This window comes from Haematobia irritans, chromosome 1 (genome assembly GCF_050003625.1).
Source record: "Haematobia irritans isolate KBUSLIRL chromosome 1, ASM5000362v1, whole genome shotgun sequence".
Classification (NCBI taxonomy): Eukaryota; Metazoa; Arthropoda; class Insecta; order Diptera; family Muscidae; genus Haematobia; species Haematobia irritans.
This window is the reverse complement of record NC_134397.1, coordinates 90,016,851-90,035,653: the sequence shown is the minus strand read 5'-3', so window position 1 is coordinate 90,035,653 and position 18,803 is coordinate 90,016,851. Positions and strand designations below refer to the sequence as shown.

The 18,803-nt window shown below is 33.6% G+C and overlaps 1 protein-coding gene across 1 annotated transcript in view; it reads left to right on the top strand.

Moving 5' to 3' along the window:
• The window catches only part of beat-Vc (beaten path Vc), a 633,967-nt gene that overhangs the window by 332,181 nt on the left and 282,983 nt on the right, over positions 1–18,803 (top strand). The gene's annotated exons all lie outside the window — the stretch shown is intronic.

Below are 18,803 nucleotides of genomic sequence, written 5' to 3'. Positions count from 1 at the left end.
TACAAAATACTTTACATTTTACAAGTAGTTTTATAGCATGACAAACGAATTTTTAACTACCAGTTAAGAAATTTTTTAAGGAAATTTCCATCGTATTTTGTAGGTCATGAACTAAACGATTGCTACTTAGAATTTGTAAAATTTCCTTTCGAGTAGTTAATTTTCGTTGAATATACGAAAAATGAACTAAAATTTTGGAAAATTCTTGTAATAAATTTTTGTAAAAATCTTCTTAAGTTTACGAGACACTTTTTTTTCTGTGAACTTTATGGGGTCTTAGAGCAATATTTCGATGTGTTACAAACGGAATGACAAAGTTAATATACCCCCATCCTATGGTGGAGGGTATAAAAAATTCAAGTAAAAAACGTCTTTAAAATAAAGGGTTGAAAACCATGTCCTAGTTTTTAACACTTTTTTGCTTTGTAGTCGAGATGCAAAAAAACAACAAATTTAAAGACAATCTAATTCATTTTAAACAATTTTTGGAAATTATTAAAGTCAAATTGACATTAGTCCAAAACAAAATCTTTCATGTTATGACACCCATTTTTAATCCGAATCACTTTAGTATAAACATAAAATGACTTCATTGAAAAGTTGAACGAATTTTGGACAAGGAAAAAAACTTTAGGTCAGATAAATGCGTCTTCAATGCTAAGCAAAAATCGCATTGGTATTTTAGGAACATGAAATCTTTGGCTTTAGGACAATATGTATGCAAGGCTGGCATGCTAACCATTTCATCACGAACATTTGCTCAAGTAAATTCCGTGAAATATTGAACAGTAAGAACTTATGGACTTGAATAAAATATCACAACATATGTATGTTTAGTCGAAATTTGTAAATTTATACATGTTTGCATTCACACATATAATTTTTATGAAACATTCATGCCCCAAACATAACATATTTTAATGCCCCAAACATTTAGTGTTAGTTTAGGAACATTACATGTTTGCACTTAAATATATTGTGTTTGAAAATTGTGCCCGGAACACATTTTGTTTATATCGGAACATATGAAAAACATATTTGTCTAATAGTGTACCATTCTACTAAATTGGTAAGTATGTTTCAAGATGTTCCCTACGAACGAGATGTTGTTCAATTACTATTCTGTTTATTAAACTTCATTACATTCAATATAAGAAAAATAAATATATTTAAATTAAAATTATTCCATTTGTATTCATTCAAAAATTTCGCCAACATTCATATCGAATAAACAACAAAGTGCAGATAGGTAAGGTCACTTCAGAAATATCGAAAATTTAAAACACTTTCTTCAAAAATCATAAAAATTTTACTTTTCTTACACTTTAAAAAAGATTACTTGGATGCAGAGATTTTGACTTTCCCTTAAGTATTTTGGTACTGACTCCAAGTCTTATTCATCTTTACGAACATGAAGAGAAACCAGAGTTTTTTGGTTTGTACTTTTCACAGAATGGTTTGTACTTTTCACAGAATCACTGGAAACCACGTTTTTTTTTAATTCGCCCTATTTTCATCGATACATTTTGAAACACTTAACTTAATTCGTAAAACCAATTAACTCAATATCTTGCATTCAACCCTCTAATGCCTAATCCCGCCTTTAGGCGGACTACATTTAATATGGAAGCTTTTAGTAAAACACACCTTAAGACAACAAAAATGAGTAAAATAAAGAGAAAACTTAGATTAAACTGTTCAAGAGGCTTTGCAGCATATACTGAATTAGACCGTCTAAATTTATCTTGTTTAGTTTTCTTGCTTTTGCGTCGTTAACATTGAAAATTTAATCAGGTGACAAAAAAATTGGGGCATTAGAGGGTTAAGTGCCAACAATGGTATAATCGGACATTTCTAGCTCGCGATATGATTTGGGAAAATAATGGGATATCTCAAAAACTGTTCCATAAAACATTTAACCTTTATTTTCGAAATCAGCAGATGAAAATACATAAAATCACCTCTCATCAAATGTACATGAAATAACATTTTGTAAACTAGTGTTATCATACATTTCGGTCAATAGAACTACTTTCGGATATAAAACTAAAGAATACAAGTCCCCAAAAAAAAAAATTCTACATCCTCAAAAAAAAAAAATCAAATATATTCCAAACATGTTTTGCAGGAAGCACATATATTATTGGATATTGCCGAAACATTATTCTGTTTGTTTTATGTGAATATATTATATTTTAGGAAGCATTTTGAGCCCAAACATATTATATGCGTGGAAGAATTTTCTCCCAAAGAAAATTGTGCTAAAAAATGGGCTACGTTGCTGTTATTGTCATCCACAGACAATTATCGTTATAAATTATATTTATATAGCATAGTTTGCATTTGTTGGCCACGTGGAGCAATGGTTATCATGTCCGCCTTGCAAGCCAAGGGTCGTGGGTTCAATCCATGCTCCGACCGAACGCCAAAATTTTTTTACATTTATTTTATATATATTCCAAAAATTCCGGAAAGATGTTCGACATTACATATTACTATATTAAATTTTAACAATAAAACTTGGAAATGTGAGTTATTAAAGATTTACAGTCAGAAAAGATCACTGCTTGATATAAACGAAATGGGCTGAGTTTTTGGATTCAATATTATTTTTAATTATTGCAAAAATAACAATTGCAACGATAACAAAAAATGTTTTTGGTGTAAAAGTTTGAAATTTTCGAAAAAGTTCAAAAACACTAACAAATGAAGAACGTGATGTCTAATATAAACATAAATAATTTTACAATATACACATAAATTTATTTAGGCATGAACTATTTTTTACTAGCATTTAACACCATTTTAAATGCATTTAAAATGTATCGTATTTAGAAATACAAAAAAAAAAATAAATTATTAACGAATAATTTCATTTCATAAAGCAGGGACCGTAACGGTTATAAGTGCTATTAAAAAAGTTATTTTTTAATCGTTATTTTGAGACTAAAAAATAAAAACTCGAATAAAACTGTTAAAAAGAGAGTTCCTTCAGAAAATTATACTCTTTTTTGGAGTTTTATTTTTTGTCTTCAGAAAATAAAACTCATTTTTACACGATAAGTTAAAAACTATTTTTGGAACATGACTGGTCATATTAATTTGCCCCAATGCGTTACAAATCCTTCTGCTTGAAAAACGTCGATGCCGCGCTTAATCTAAGTCAGTCAGAATGGGAAAGTGTGGAAGACTAATTAGCCCTCTTGGAGCCTGTATACGTCGCCACACAAATGCTTCAAGAAGAACAATTATTTTATAGCGATTTCTATAAAATATGGCTTCAAATGAAGTTTGATATTCAGACAAAGACCACCAGCTCAGAATTGCTGACAATATTAGAACGGCGTGAGTTGGGAGCGTAGCTGGGAGCGTAGATTCTGAAAGAGCTTTCCGAGATGAAATATTTGTATTTGGCAGTATAGGTCTCCGTTAACACTAACATGAAGAGTTTTTGAGTTTATTTTCTGGATAACAGTTATTTACGGTCCCTGTTTTAAAGAATATAAACTTTTTTCAATTGTTGCTTTGGATCAATCCCCACCAAGTTATAATACAATTGGTCAAAAAAATTATAATGTTATTCTTTTACATGCAAAAATATAATTCCTTCCTCCCAAACGAAATTTTAGACATATAAAGATCGTTTCTCATTTGTTTTTCGCTGTAAGGAGGTTTATTTAGAAGAAAAGTATATACTTTTTGTGATAAACGTTTATTCTTGTCCAGGATGTAAAAACAATTTCATAAAGACGAACTCATAAAAACAATCAGTTCTGGCTAATTGCATTTTCCCACACATCTTTCTCTCTTCCGCGAGGTTTTTAGTTCTTAGCACCTTTTTCCAGTGTTGCCAACTCCCCAAGGCCAAAAAGCACCAAAAAAATATTATAAATTCTAACATACCACCTTCCACCACAAAATCGAAAATTAAATGCTCTACTAAAAAAAAAACAAAAAAAAAAAAAACTTCCGACGATGTTTTAAGAGGGGTATTAATATCGAGTTTAGCCGCTAAAATAGTCATTTTGTCACAATTACTTTTCTTTAATAAATCATTTTAAGGAATACAAACTTTGTGAAAATTTGCTTTTGGTTATTCCCCATCAAGTTATAATAAAATTTGCAGCAAATATGCATAATTTTATGCCCATTTTTACTGATATAGTTTTCACTTTAGCGGCAAAACTCAAAATTAGTACTCACCATTATGAACCGCTATTCAAGTATACACCTTGATCAGTTTTAATGCTTTCGTCCAATTCATTTTGATCAGTGATGTTTTTCACCTTTCAAAATATTAATATATGGAAGGAGTCTATTGCATATTTCAGTTGTGCGTGCTTTTGTGAATTTAATACAAACGTTTTTAATGACATCTTTACCAAATTCAAAAATTCGACACTCATCGCTCGACTTTCCTACAGAATACCCTAAATAACAATATTAATTAAAAAATAATCAATACCAACTTCCTGGCAATCAAATTCTATATTTGCCATTAATTTGAGTTTCTTCGGCTCTTGACAGTCTAATCAAAATTTTTGTATCAATTAAACTTAATACTGTTCAAAATAAAAAAGCACCAAAAGCACTAAATGAAAATGCCAGAAAGCACCAAGTAGGTGCTTTTTTTGAAAAGGCACCAAAAAGGCAATTTGGTGCTTTTTAGAGATCAAAAAGCACTAAATTTGGTGCTAAAAGCACCAAATTGGCAACACTGCCTTTTTCTGCAATACAAACAATCTAGAAGAAATTATTCGATTTTATAAATTTTACCTTTCGCCTGGACGGAGAATTTTTAAACAATAGAGCAAAATCTAAACTAAACCAAAGTTTTGTTGGTCAAGACACCTTTAAATTTCTTACAGATAATAGGCGTTCAACAAACCATATATTTACAGTTGTTTTCGTTCAAATTCCAAAATATTTGTTGAGGGTTAAACGTTACGTTCAATAACAAATATTTTGCAATATTTAGTGCTCAAAAAATTACTTACAAATTATGTTGTTGAGAACACAAATTATTTGTTGCCTTTTGATGGTAAAGATTGCCAACAACTTATTTGTAATAATGGTTAATAAAATTACAGATTAATTTGTTGCAGGAATATTAACAAATTTCGTCGTTGGTTTTCCAACAAAACTTATTGGTTCTCAAACTTATTTTTATCTGTGTGGGTTCGATCCCTGCTTCGACCGAACACCAAAAGGTTTTGTTTTTTTTAGGTTTTTTTAAATATATTCCAGATATGTTCGGAAGTTTCCGAAAAGGTATTCAACATTACATACTACTGTATAAATTTTTACTATGACAGGTCGAAAACCTATGTTGTTAGCACCTATATTTCCATTATGATTGTAAATATATAAATAAGTAAATAAATAAATAAAATAAATTTTTACTATGAAACTATAAAATGTGTCTTATTAAAGATTTAACGTCAGAAAAGAATAATGCTTGATATAAACGAAATAGACTTTGTTGTTGGTTCAAAAATTTTTTATACCCTCCACCATAGGATGGTAGGTATATTAACTTTGTCTTACCCAAATATTCCAGCAGAAATAGTTATCCAGCATCAACTGCCAAGGATATTATTTCTATGATCTGAGAGCTTTAACAGGCACACCAGATATCATGTCTCCAGTTCTAAAAATTCTACCATAAATCCAGCAGAAATCCTGTCAAAATTCAACATCGTAAACCACCTACAAAAATCTATCAAATTTGCATTAAATCATCGTTACATGTCTCTTATTTATAAAATTTAAATCATCAACTTCAACAAATGCAAATATCAATACACTGCGCAGCATTTAACATGAACATTCTATAAGGGTCATACATTTTGCAAGCAAATGCATAATTATATTTTATTAACAGCGTAATAACACCATCATCTGTCGATGAGGCCTCATCGGAGAAATGGTTTGGTGAGTACCAAGAACATAGTAGTGTATATTTCGGTTTGCTTGCATTTTATATTTATTTATGAATGACCACAAGAAATAGTAAAAATCAAGGTATGGAGCAGACAAGTGGAGTGAGATCAATTGTTTTCTAATAGTCGTTATTGCCAGTGGTCGTCCAGGATCAACTTTAAGGACCCACAAACCTTAAATTAAGAACACACGATCTGGTGGTATTTATACAATAATAGTAGTACGAACTTTATTTAATTGACCTTATATACGTACAATGCTTATGTTTGCTAGGTATGTTATGATGGGGAGTCGGTGATTTATTAACATATGTAGCTTCTTCGTAAAGATGTCGGCGGATCGGTTGTTGACGATTTGGTTCGGCTAAAGTCGTTGATACGGTGTCGATCGGTTGGTGATTCGGTTGATGGTCCGGGATTGTCGTTGACTATTCGGTTCATGGTTCGGTTGATGATTCGGTTGATGATTCGGTGGTGGTGATGGTGGTTTGCTGGTCAGCCGTCGGTGGCTGTCCGGTGTCGATGAGTTGGTTGTGTTTGGTTTGGTCGGATGTTGGTTTGGTCGGCTGTCGGTGGTTGGCCGATGTTTATGATTCGAGTGATGAGGCGGTAGGTTGATGTTTCGGGTAATGCGGCGATATGTTGATAATTCGGGTGATGCGGCGATTCAGTGTTGATAGTGTATGTTGATAATCCGGGTGATGTGGCGATTCGGTGTTGATTGTTGTTAGGTTAGTAACAAAACTACAAACTACTTGCCGAACCTACTAGTGGAAGCAAGCTAATAGCCGGAGCTATTAGTGCGGAAGCAAGCTAATAACCGAAGCTATTAGTGCGGAAGCAAGCTAATTGCCGAAACAATTAGTGCGGAAGCAAGCTAATAGCCGAAGCTACTAGTTCGGAAGCAAGCTAATAGCCGAACTACTAGTGCGGAAGCAAGCTAATAGCCGGAGCTATTAGTGCGGAAGCAAGCTAATAGCCGGAGCTATTAGTGCGGAAGCAAGCTAATAGCCGGAGCTATTAGTGCGGAACCAAGCTAATTGCCGAAACTATTAGTGCGGAAGCAAGCTAATCGTCGGGAAACGATTAGTGCGAAAACAAGCTAATTGCCGAAACAATTAGTGCGGAAGCAAGCTAATAGCCGAAACTATTAGTGCGGAAGCAAGCTAATAGCCGAAGCTACTAGTGCGGAAGCAAGCTAATAATCGAAGCTACTAGTGCGGAAGCAAGCTAATAGCCGAAGCTACTAGTGCGGAGGCAAGCTAAAAGCCGTAGCTATTAGTGCGGAAGCAAGCTAATCGTCGGGAAACGATTAGTGCGGAAGCAAGCTAATGCCGAAGCTATTAGTGCGGAAGCAAGCTAATCGTCGGGAAACGATTATTGCGGAAGAAAGCTAATAGCCGAAGCTACTAGTTCGCAAGCAAGCTAATAGCCGAAGCTACTAGTGCGGAAGCGAGCTAATAGCCGAGGCAAGCTAATCGTCGGGAAGCGATTAGTGCGGAAGCAAGTTAATTGCCGAAACAATTAGTGCGGAAGCAAGCTAATCGTCGGGAAACGATTAGTGCGGAAGCAAGCTAATAGCCGAAGCTTCTAGTGCGGAAGCAAGCTAATAGCCGAAACAATTTGTGCGGAAGCAAGCTAATAGCCGAAGCTATTAGTGCGGAAGCAAGCTAAAAGCCGAAGCTATTAGTGCGGAAGCATGCTAATAGCCGAGGCTAATAGTGCAGAAGCAAGCTAATAGCCGAAGCTACTAGTGCGGAAGCAAGCTAATAGCCGAAGCTGCTAATGCGGAAGCAAGCTAATAGCCGAAGCTACTAGTGCGGAACCAAGCTAATGGTCGGGAAACGATTAGTGCGGAAGCAAGCTAATTGCCGCAACAATTAGTGCGGAAGCAAGCTAATAACCGAAGTTATTAGCGCGGTATCAAGCTAAATGCCGAAACACTTAGTGCAGTGGTAGAGTTCCTGTCGCTTAGTGTGAACTGACTGCGGACGTGCCACTCGTCGTGTTCAATACCCTTCGGCTGTCGGGATTCCTTGCTCGTTGCTCAAAAACCCCGAGTTTATATTCTCCCACAGCCACGACGTAGATGAAAATTATACTCATAGCACGCAAAAATAAATGTTGCCCAAAGTCAGATTGCCTCATAAAGCATGTTTCCCATACCCACCCAGACTGCATTGAATGACAGTGGGTATGTGGAGAGTGGGCATATGCATAGTGGCCACACAAAATACACATATACCAAACAACGTGAAGAACATTTAAACAAATTCATGTAAGGACGAATACTTTTTGTATTTCGTTCCGTTACAATTTTTTTTTCATACTCAAGTTTTTTTACTATTTCTTGAGTACCTATATTTATTATTTTGATCTTGTTATGAAAATTCATAACAATGGTAAAATTGAACGAGTGAATATAGTGATATGGAGTAGTGTTACGATTCCCATGTTTTTGAAAAATAACGTAATTGAAAATATCCATAGAGTGAATTAATTTTGATATGGGATAAGTACATATTAACATAGATAATTATCGGGAATTTAGGCTCATACCATTGTTTTTTTTTACATTCCTCATTTTGTTTATAATTTTTCTGTTACATGAAAAATATGAATATATGTACACGTTATCATTGAGCAATGTTTTTTCAAAAAAATCTACTTTCAATATAAAATTTTGTTCTGAAATAAAATTATAAATTTTCATGGGTTAAGAGGCGAACATCTCTGTCCATCTGGGAGATCATTTTATAATAAGACCTTAAAGTCAATAGCTTGCATTTTTTCTCTCAATCTCACATTTTAACCATAGATGGGCTTTCTAACCGATTAGTCCCTTCACATTCTTTTCTCAAGTTTAGATAATAATCTTCGACCATATTCTGTTCCAACGTGAATTTTATAATTTTTATCCATATCGATATATTTGACTTAGGTATCAGTCCTACACTTTATAATGGAAAATAGATAGTCTGCAGATTTGCGATTACCTATCAGATAAAGGGTAGAAGTTATTATGTGGACATTTTTTAACTTTGCTTGTTTGCGATATATTTATATGATGATACTTTAAAATTCTCCATAAAATGGTTTTGGTATCCTCTATTGACTTTTATGTGTATTGAAGCCTTAACTAACTTTGCCATACAGGAAATAATTTTGTTGAAAATCGTTTAACAAAACTATTTGTGAATCACGTCCCAAGATTTGCCATTATCATCGAATATAGGTGATGCTGGTGGAACAGGGTCATCAAATTCCCCACATGTCCACAGACATCAAGATTCACTTTGTTCTCTTTGCAATGAAATTTTAAATGAAAAACAAGAATGTCTTATAATCGTAACATACGATGCAATCATGCATTTCACAGAACATGCATTGAAAATTATCTTCTGAGTGAGAAAGTATGTCCGGTTTGCCAACAATCCTGTGACTTATCCAATCTTCAGAAGATAACTTTTCCACGAAAAGAAAATAAACCTAAGGGAAAACCTCGTGGTGCAATGTCCATACACTACAATACTACACTGTTAGAAAAATATGTTTTTCATATGTTCCGATATAAACAAAATGTGTTTCGGGCAAAATTTTTAAACACAATATATTTAAATGCAAACATGTAATGTTCCTAAACTAACACTAAATGTTTGGGACACATATGTTAATATGCTACAATATATTATGTTTGGGGCGTGAATGTTTTATAAAAATAATGTGTGTGAATGTAAACATATAAATTTACAAATTTCGAGTAAACATATATATGTTGTGATATTTTATTGAGAGAGCGACAGGGAGAGAGAGTATAGAGAAAGAAATAGAGATGGAAACCGGGAGGGTTGACGAAAGATATCAACATAACACAGTAAGAGAATGAAAAGAGAGCAATTTCTGTGAAACCGCTTGTATATTGTTACGGAAAATTGTTTTATGATAAGTCCAAAAATTTGATATGCTTAAGTTTAAAAATTATTTAATTTAAATATTAGAATGAGCATTCGGAGTAAAGAGAATAGACAAGAGAATAGACATTTGAAAAAAAACTGCATGTGTTTTCGCCTTGAGAGCAGCATTTTATGTATGTGTGGACATGTGTTTTGTTTATCATTTTGGCATTATGGGTAAAATTTTTTTCTTGGTTCGTTAAAAGAAATCGGAACGTATGCTAACCACTGCTCCACGTGGCCAACAAATGTTATGTTTGCATGGGCTCGTGGGCGCTGCAAGCTATGCTATATAAACGTAACTTATAACGATAATTGTCTATTGGTGACTATAACAGCTACGTAGCCCAGTGGTAGTGTGTTGGCTTACAAATTGCATGGTTCCCGTTTCGATTCTCCGTCCAGGCGAAAGGTAAAATTAAAAAAAAAATATAAAATTGAATAATTTCTTCAACATTACAGAAAAAGGTGCCGAGAACTAAAAATTTCGTGGAAGTGAAAATTGTGTGAGGGGAGAAAATTCTTCCAAGCATATAATATTTTTGGGCTCAAAATGCTTCCAAACATATAATATGTTCACATAAAACAAATATAATAATGTTTCGGAAATATCCAATAATATATGTGCTTCCTGTAAAATATGTTTGGAAGCGATTTTTGTTGAGGGTGTAGAAGTTCTAATAGGAATTTATTTCAGAACGATCAAGCACCCAATTTAAGTTTTGATAGTGCCCAAATCGAGCCACTAAAAGAAGATTTTATCGGTACACCGAATTTACAGTCAGGTGTAGATCAAGGTTTCGGTAACTCTGACACAAATTCTATGATTGATTACAACAGAATCAATGAAATGATTGAAAATAACATTGAAAAATTCATTCTAAATATAAATTTTGATCCAAATAATTATGGCTATGGAGATATCGGAAGCAAGTTGATGTCATTGAATGGGATGACTTCTGCGATGCTCTACACCGAAAAAAAGTTAACTGTTTTATAGGAAGAATGAACTACCTCGCACGAAAGTTGAACTAAATTTTAATCCACATTTTGAGATTTCCACAAAGCGTTGTTAGAACTAGGAAATTTTAATGCCCTGTTGCACTTTTTAACTACAGTTCACGAAATTACATCATCTCATGAAGAAAAAATTAACTAAAAGTAAAGAAGAAAATCTTTGGCGCCAAATCATGACCATTTTAACCATACAGTAGTTCATTCTTACTATTTTTGGGAATCGTACGAAAATCTTCTTTTGCTTTAGTTCATATTGAACTTTATAGTCACGTTTAGTTCATAAAATTTTTGAGACATAATTTAAAAAAGTAAGATTTCATTAAGCTGTGGAAAATTTCGACAAAAATAATAAAATTTAACTACAAGCAAAGAAATTTTTTCCAATAAAAATAAGTTAAATTTAGCGTTAGTTTAACTACGGAAATTTTTTTCTGTGTACGATTTCAATATAAGGACTATACGTAAGTCCACGTTTGATATTCGAGAAGAAGTACGAAATCGAAAACAAAGGCCAGGAGAGTCCTTTGACAATTTTTATGAAGCGATTTCTTCCATCGTAGATCGACTTCCTTCTTCAATGCCCGATATGGAATTATTCGAAATTTTGACGCGAAATCTAAGACCTGACATCCATCATGAACTTTTATATTTTCCAATGAATTCAAATTATGCTTCAGAATATATAAATTATTTGTTTTGTGTATATTACCTACAAGAAATATGAGGTTTCCCATGCCATTTGCATGCCGTAACATTCCCACCTACTTGGTTACTAGTATACGTAATATTTCGTTTTCCCCCTTTATCTCCATTGTTCCACCACGCGTAGTAACGACCATCAGACATACATAAATAAAATTTGGAATCATCAGAAAACATAACGTGTCATTATGTTTTTCTGTTTCGTATTCTGAAGCATAATTTGGCGGAATCTGCCCAAAAACTGGGTCTGGAAGACGGATTTGTGTTTGTTCAATATAATGACCCCAAGCATTCGTCCTATATTGTTAAGGAATGCTTGCTATACACCACCAAAAAAGTATTACCTCACCCTCTGCAGAGCTCGGACATGAATCTAATTCAACACCTATGGACATATATGAAGACAAAGCTGAAGAACTTTAACATATTTAGCAAAGGAACTCTCAAAAACGTCCTTATGGATACAAGGAGCGCAATTCCATAGATTTGACGAAAACCTAACCCATTTAATGCCAAATAGACGCCAGGCAGAAGAAAACACTAAGGGCTACCATAAAAATATTCAAAATTTGAGCCAATACTTTTTATTTATTTTTTGTGTACAAGTTTTTTTTTTGCTAAGTGAAATTAACTATTTTTTGTATTTGTTTTTTATTTCCCTAAATAGAAGTACATCTGAATTTCCTTCTATATTGTAGCCCGGATCTCAAGCTTTAATTTAAGGTATAATACATATATATTTAGTTAATATTTTTCATATCGTCTCAAAATTTACTTCAAATTGATGGGTGTACAACTTTTTTTGCTGACTGTATATCGACTTGCGACAAATAATTTATAATTTCAGTAAGAACACAATCTTCTTTGGGAGAAAATGCTTCCAAACATATAGTATTTTTGGGGTCAATGTGCTTCCAAATTTGCAATGTGTTCACATACAATATATCCAAATATATATATATATATATATACTTTCTGAAAAATATGTTTGGGACATACATGTATTTGAACAAGTATAAACGGCCGTAAGTTCGGCCAGGCCGAATCTTATGTACCCTCACGAATTGCGTAGAAACTTCTACGAAAGACTGTCATCCACAATCGAATTACTTGGGTTGTGGTATCTTAAATCGTTTTCTAAATTGTGAGTTAGTCCATACGTGGTATACATTAGACAAAAAAAGTATATGTAGGTAAGTCTACAAATAATTACAAATCGACATGGATTTTTGCACGGTACGTAGGGAGCCAGAATTGTAATATGGGGGTCGCTTATATGGGGGCTATATACAATTATTGATATGGACCAATTTTTGTGTGATCGGGAATCGATTTATCTGAGGGCTATATATAACTATAGACCGATGTGGACCTAGTTAGGCATGGTTGTTAACGGCCATATACTAGCACAATGTACCAAATTTCAACTGACTCGGAAGAAATTTGCTCCTCCAAGAGGCTCCAAAACCAAATCTCGGGATCGGTTTATATGGGGGCTATATATGATTATGGACTGATATGGACCACTTTTGGCATGGTTGTTAGATATCATATACTACCACCACGTACCAAATTTCAACGAGATCGGATGAATTTTGCTTCTCCAAAAGGCACTGGAGGTCAAATCTGGGGATCGGTTTATATGGGTGCTATATATAATTATGGACTGATATGAACCAATTCCTGCATGGTTGTTGGATACCATGTACTAACATCACGTACCAAATTTCAACCGAATCGGATGAATTTTGTTCTTCCAAGGGGCTCCAGAGGTAAAATCTGGGGATCGGTTTATATGGGGGCTATATATAATTATGGACCGATTTCGACCAATTTTTGCATGGGAGTTTGAGGCCATATACTAACACCACGTACCAAATTTCAACTGAATCAGATGAATTTTGGTCTTCCAAGAGGCTCCGGAGGTCAAATCTGGTGATCGGTTTATATGGGGGCTATATATAATTATAGACCGATGTGGACCAATTTTTGTATGGTCGTTAGAGACCATATACTAACACCATGTACCAAATTTCGGCCAGATCGGATGAAATTTGCTTCTCTTAGAGGCCTCGCAAGCCAAATCGGGGGATCGGTTTATATGGGGGCTATATATAATTATGGACCGATGTGGACCAATTTTTGCATGGTTGTTAGAGACCATATACTAACACCATGTACCAAATTTCAGCTGGATCGGATGAAATTTGCTTCTCTTAGGGGCGTCGCAAGCCAAATCGAGGGATCGGTTTATATGGGGGCTATATATAATTATAGACCGATGTTGACCAATTTTTGCATGGTTGTTAGAGCCCATATACTAACACCATGTACCAAATTTGAGCCGGATCGGATGAAATTTGCTTCTCTTAGAGGCCTCGCAAGCCTAATTTGGGGGTCCATTTATATGGGGGCTATACGTAAAAGTGGACCGATATGGCCCATTTGCAATACCATCCGACCTACATCAATAACAACTACTTGTGCCAAGTTTCAAGTCGATAGCTTGTATCGTTCGGAAGTTAGTGTGATTTCAACAGACGGACGGACGGACATGCTCAGATCGACTCAGGATTTCACCACGACCCAGATTATATACTTTATGGGGTCTTAGAGCAATATTTCGATGTGTTACAAACGGAATGATAAAGTTAATATACCCCCATCCTATGGTGGAGGGTATAAAAACGATTTTTTGGAAGGTGTGGCTATTAAAAAATACTAACGGTAATTAATGCGAAACAAATCATCAAAATGAGATTCACTTCAATTTATCTGCAAATATCGCTTTCTGGCGTCACACACCAAGGTTGATTTACGTGGTGAAAGTGATTTGCATCTTTCACCCAAGAACACAATCAACATAATCACTCTTAAGTAAATGTAATGCAGACTCTTGATGTTATAATTAAGATTATGTTCTTACGCTAAGTTCCTTTGGTTTGCCTACCAAACCCCACCGTGGCATGAATGAGCATTTGCTAACAGAATGTGCACGATTCAAGTGTGGTGGCATTGCTCTCTTGCTGTCAGAGCTGTAGTGAGGGGGGAGCCGGTGTTTCAGTTTTCGAGATGGTGGTCGGAGACATGCTTTAGTTTTAAGCAGTGTGACAACAAAGCTGTATCATTATTCATTCTGCCTTTTCATGCAACTCGGCAGTGAAGAATTTACCACCTGTGTTCTACATTTTAACAAATTTCAGCACACAGATGTTTCTCAAAGTATCTGATAGTTAAGGACTCAAAAGTGGTTTTTATGATAAGAAATTGTGTATATGCTCAACGATGTTGCATTGCATCATTTTAATTTTATTCGATCATTTTCTTCCATCACTGTTACTAAGCAATTGTGTTAACATTCGAAATGGAAATCCGCAATGGCTAGCGGGCTTGCCGCCAAATTAGAATAAATTGTAATTCCGTTGCGTTGAATGGAGTTCTAACAAAATTTCCACATTGCAGGTGACATTCTCTATTCTGATATTTTATAGCCTTTATCACTACTTTGTGTACTTTGCCGTAATCAAAAGATTTTTGCCCATATTCATAATAATTTACTGACAGTTTATCGAAGGTATTTGCATAGTAATAGAAGGTTTAAAGTTTATGTTAGCTTTTTACACCAATGATTTTGGTATTGATTCCCAGCCAAAGAAGCGGAGAATTGCACTAAAGTGTCAACTCTCTTTTATATTTGAATTTTCATAATAGAAAATAAATTTGAATTTATGTGGTATTATAGAGAGAAGTTCACCTCTATGGACTGAATAGTCTAAGTGAGTCCGAAATATCGGGCTGTCACAATACACATAGAGAAGGGATTGGTTGAAAAGCGGTTGTAATAATGAACACTCCAATTATAGAGCTAAATATCAAGTGTATCAACAATTATTCTCTATTTATAACATTGGTTCTGTTTAGACCATCTGCACGGATGAAAAAGACTGTTTTTCATATGTTTGGCTATAAACATTATATGTTTGGAACACACATTTTTAAACACAATATTATTGAGTGCAAGCATATAATGTTCATAAACTAGCATAACATGTTTGGGACATATATGTTAATATGTTAGAACATATTATGTTTGGGACATAAAATGTTTGTAAATATAATATGCTTGGATGCAAACATATATTAATTTAGAAATAGCCTATAAACATATATGTGTTTAGTAGCTTGGAGCGCTATTTAACAGGGAGCGATATTGAATTAAGTTGGTGGTTGTTGCTTGTTATTACAAAATTAACATTTTATTTTTCCTTGGGCAATTTATCAGCTACTTCTTTGATCCTTACAAACTGTGTGGTCCGCTGTTCGAATCCCCGTCCGGCAAAAGGTAAAATTAAAATAAAAAAATCATACAATTGAATAATTTCTTCTACAATGTTTGTATTACAGAAAAAGGTGCTAAGAACTAAAAAATCTCGTGGAAGTAAGAAAGATGTCGGGGAATATACAATTGGGCAGAAACAAAATTTTGAGTATTCAGGTCGAAAACCTATGTTGTTAGCACCTATATTACCTGTTTATTTTCATAATTCATTATGATTGTAAATATATAAATAAATAAATAAATAAATAAAGCACAATATTGTTTGGGAGAATTTTTTTTAAGCATATATTTTTGGGTGCAAAATGCTTCCAAACATATTATATGTTCACATAATAACATATTGTTTTTTGAAAGACAACATTATTGAATTTGGATGCAAAAATACAAAATGTTTGGAACTTAGACTACCCAAACATATATTGTTTAGACCAATATGCTTTCAAACATATTATATATTGGAAGAGATCAAACATATAAATGTTTGGGCAATACCCAAAAATGTATATGCTTGAAGCAAAATATGTTTGGGAGTATATGTTACAGAAGCGATTTTTTGTGAGCGTGTGGAAGCGATAAAAAGTTATTTATGACAATACACGCAGAGAAGAAACTTGATTGTCCCAATCATATTCGAATAGCAAAATAACATGATAGGAGCTATTTTTGCGGCAACCATGTAACATTTTCACCTGCAACCATGTTTGCTCAATGAACGTGGTTCTCAGAAAAATAAAATTTTCCTCATGTACAATGTTATTATATTGATAAAAAGAATTTAGTTTGAATCAAAAGACAATGGTGACGATCTAAAATGTTATGGTATTCGTCAAAAATGTTTTTCTTCCAGTTAAAAGAACATGCACTGAAAAAAATATTGTCGTGGGGTCAAAGATTTCATGTCTTTAAAATACGAATTTAAATTTTGCTTAGCATAGAAGACGCATTTCTCTAATATAAAGTTTTTTCCTTGTCCAAAAGTCGATAAACTTTTCACAGAAGTCGTATTGTCCTTATAATTAAGTGATTTCACTTAAAAATGGGTATCATAACATGAAAGAAAAAATGTTTGGGCTAAGGTCAATTTGACTTTAATAATTCAGAAAAATTCTTTAAATTTAATGAAATTGTCTTTAAATTTGTTGTCTTTTTGCATCTTGACTACAAAGCAAAAAATCGTTCAAATATAGGACATGTTTTTCAACACTTTATTTTAAAGACGTTTTTACTTGAAACATAGCATAATTTCTACTGAAAGTCGAGTCTTAATTAGGAAAATAAAGTTGTCGTTAACTCGTTTTTAAAGGACTTTAATAGCATACGACGAAAAAAAGGTAAAAAAGCGAAAAATTAAAATTTTAAAATACACAAAACCCAAATATAAAAGAGAATTGTGTCTTAAAATTATCCTTACTTGTACTCTCCGCGTCTTTGGCTCGGAATCAATACCAACATTTTTAAAGTAGAGACAAAATCTTTGGATCCGGGCATGCTTTTTTTTCAGTGTGTTAACAACTAGGGATGGGTATCGATTAATCGATTAATGGGAAAAATCGATGTTTTTACAAAGTGATCGATGTTTTTTAATCGATGTGTTCTATGTTCGATTAATCGAATAATCGATGTTTAATGTTTAAATAAATCGATATTTTTAGGAAAGTCTTATTTGCAAATACTTAAACTGAAAACACAACGGGATCGACCATTTCTGTTTACACGCCATCCAGCTCTTTCTCACAACATTTCACATAAGCCTGTGTTTTGTCACTCCCATTGTGAACACCATCAAAAACGGTCGATCCCATTGTGTTTTCAGCTTAACTCACTGTTTATACGCAGAAATATTATTATATTTTCGTGATGCCATTCAGCAAAAATATAGTCATATGGTAACACTAATGGAGAACAAATTTTAGAAGTTGGCAAATGTGGTATTAGTAAAGTTGTCATTTGTCAAAAAAAATTCTAGTTGTTCAGTTGAAAGTTGATTAATTTGTGTTGTGACTTCAGTTAGTGTGAATTTTGTTAATTACTATTACAAAATATTTATTTACCTATTTATTCTTAGTTTTTCCTGAGATTGTTACAAGATGCCTCCAAAAAGTGCTGTTTGGGAACATTTTGAGAAAGAACCAAACAACTGTGCTAAATGTCGACATTGTGGAGTTAAAATAACAACAAGTGGGAACACGACAAATTTGAAAAACCATCTCGAGCACAAGCATCCTAAAATCGGGTTGAAAAGGCCTGCACAGAAAGCTACAGAAATTGTTGAAGCAAAACCACAAAAACCATCATCCAGTTCTTCGTGTGCTGTGAGTCAACCTCTGATAAACTGTGCATTAGAGAACGTAGCTGATCATAAAGAGGGTGGTAATTTGAGTTTCAAAATTACTCAAAGTATTGTTTATATGATTTGTAAGGACTTACAACCTCTATCTGTAGTAGAGCATGTAGGATTTCAGAAAGTTCTGAAGACTACTGCTCTACTATCCACAATGCCTACTCGCTGTCGATTAATCGATGTTTTCATCGGCGATTAATCTATGAATCGATTATTGCCTTGAAAATAATAATCGATTACATTAATCGATGTTTTACAGTTCGATACCCATCCCTAGTAACAACCTAAAATGTTTTAATCTTTATGAAAGAACCTTTTTCGAAGTCGAAGAAAGGACGCCACTTGAGAAAAGAAAACACAAAATTAACATTATTTATTTGTTTTTATTTATTTATAAACTAATTCATTGGTTTTTTTGTATTTATAATGTCGTGCAAGCAAACATCACATATTTTTACACACTCTACTTTGGTTCAATTTCAACAATAAGTAATCATTCCATATTTACG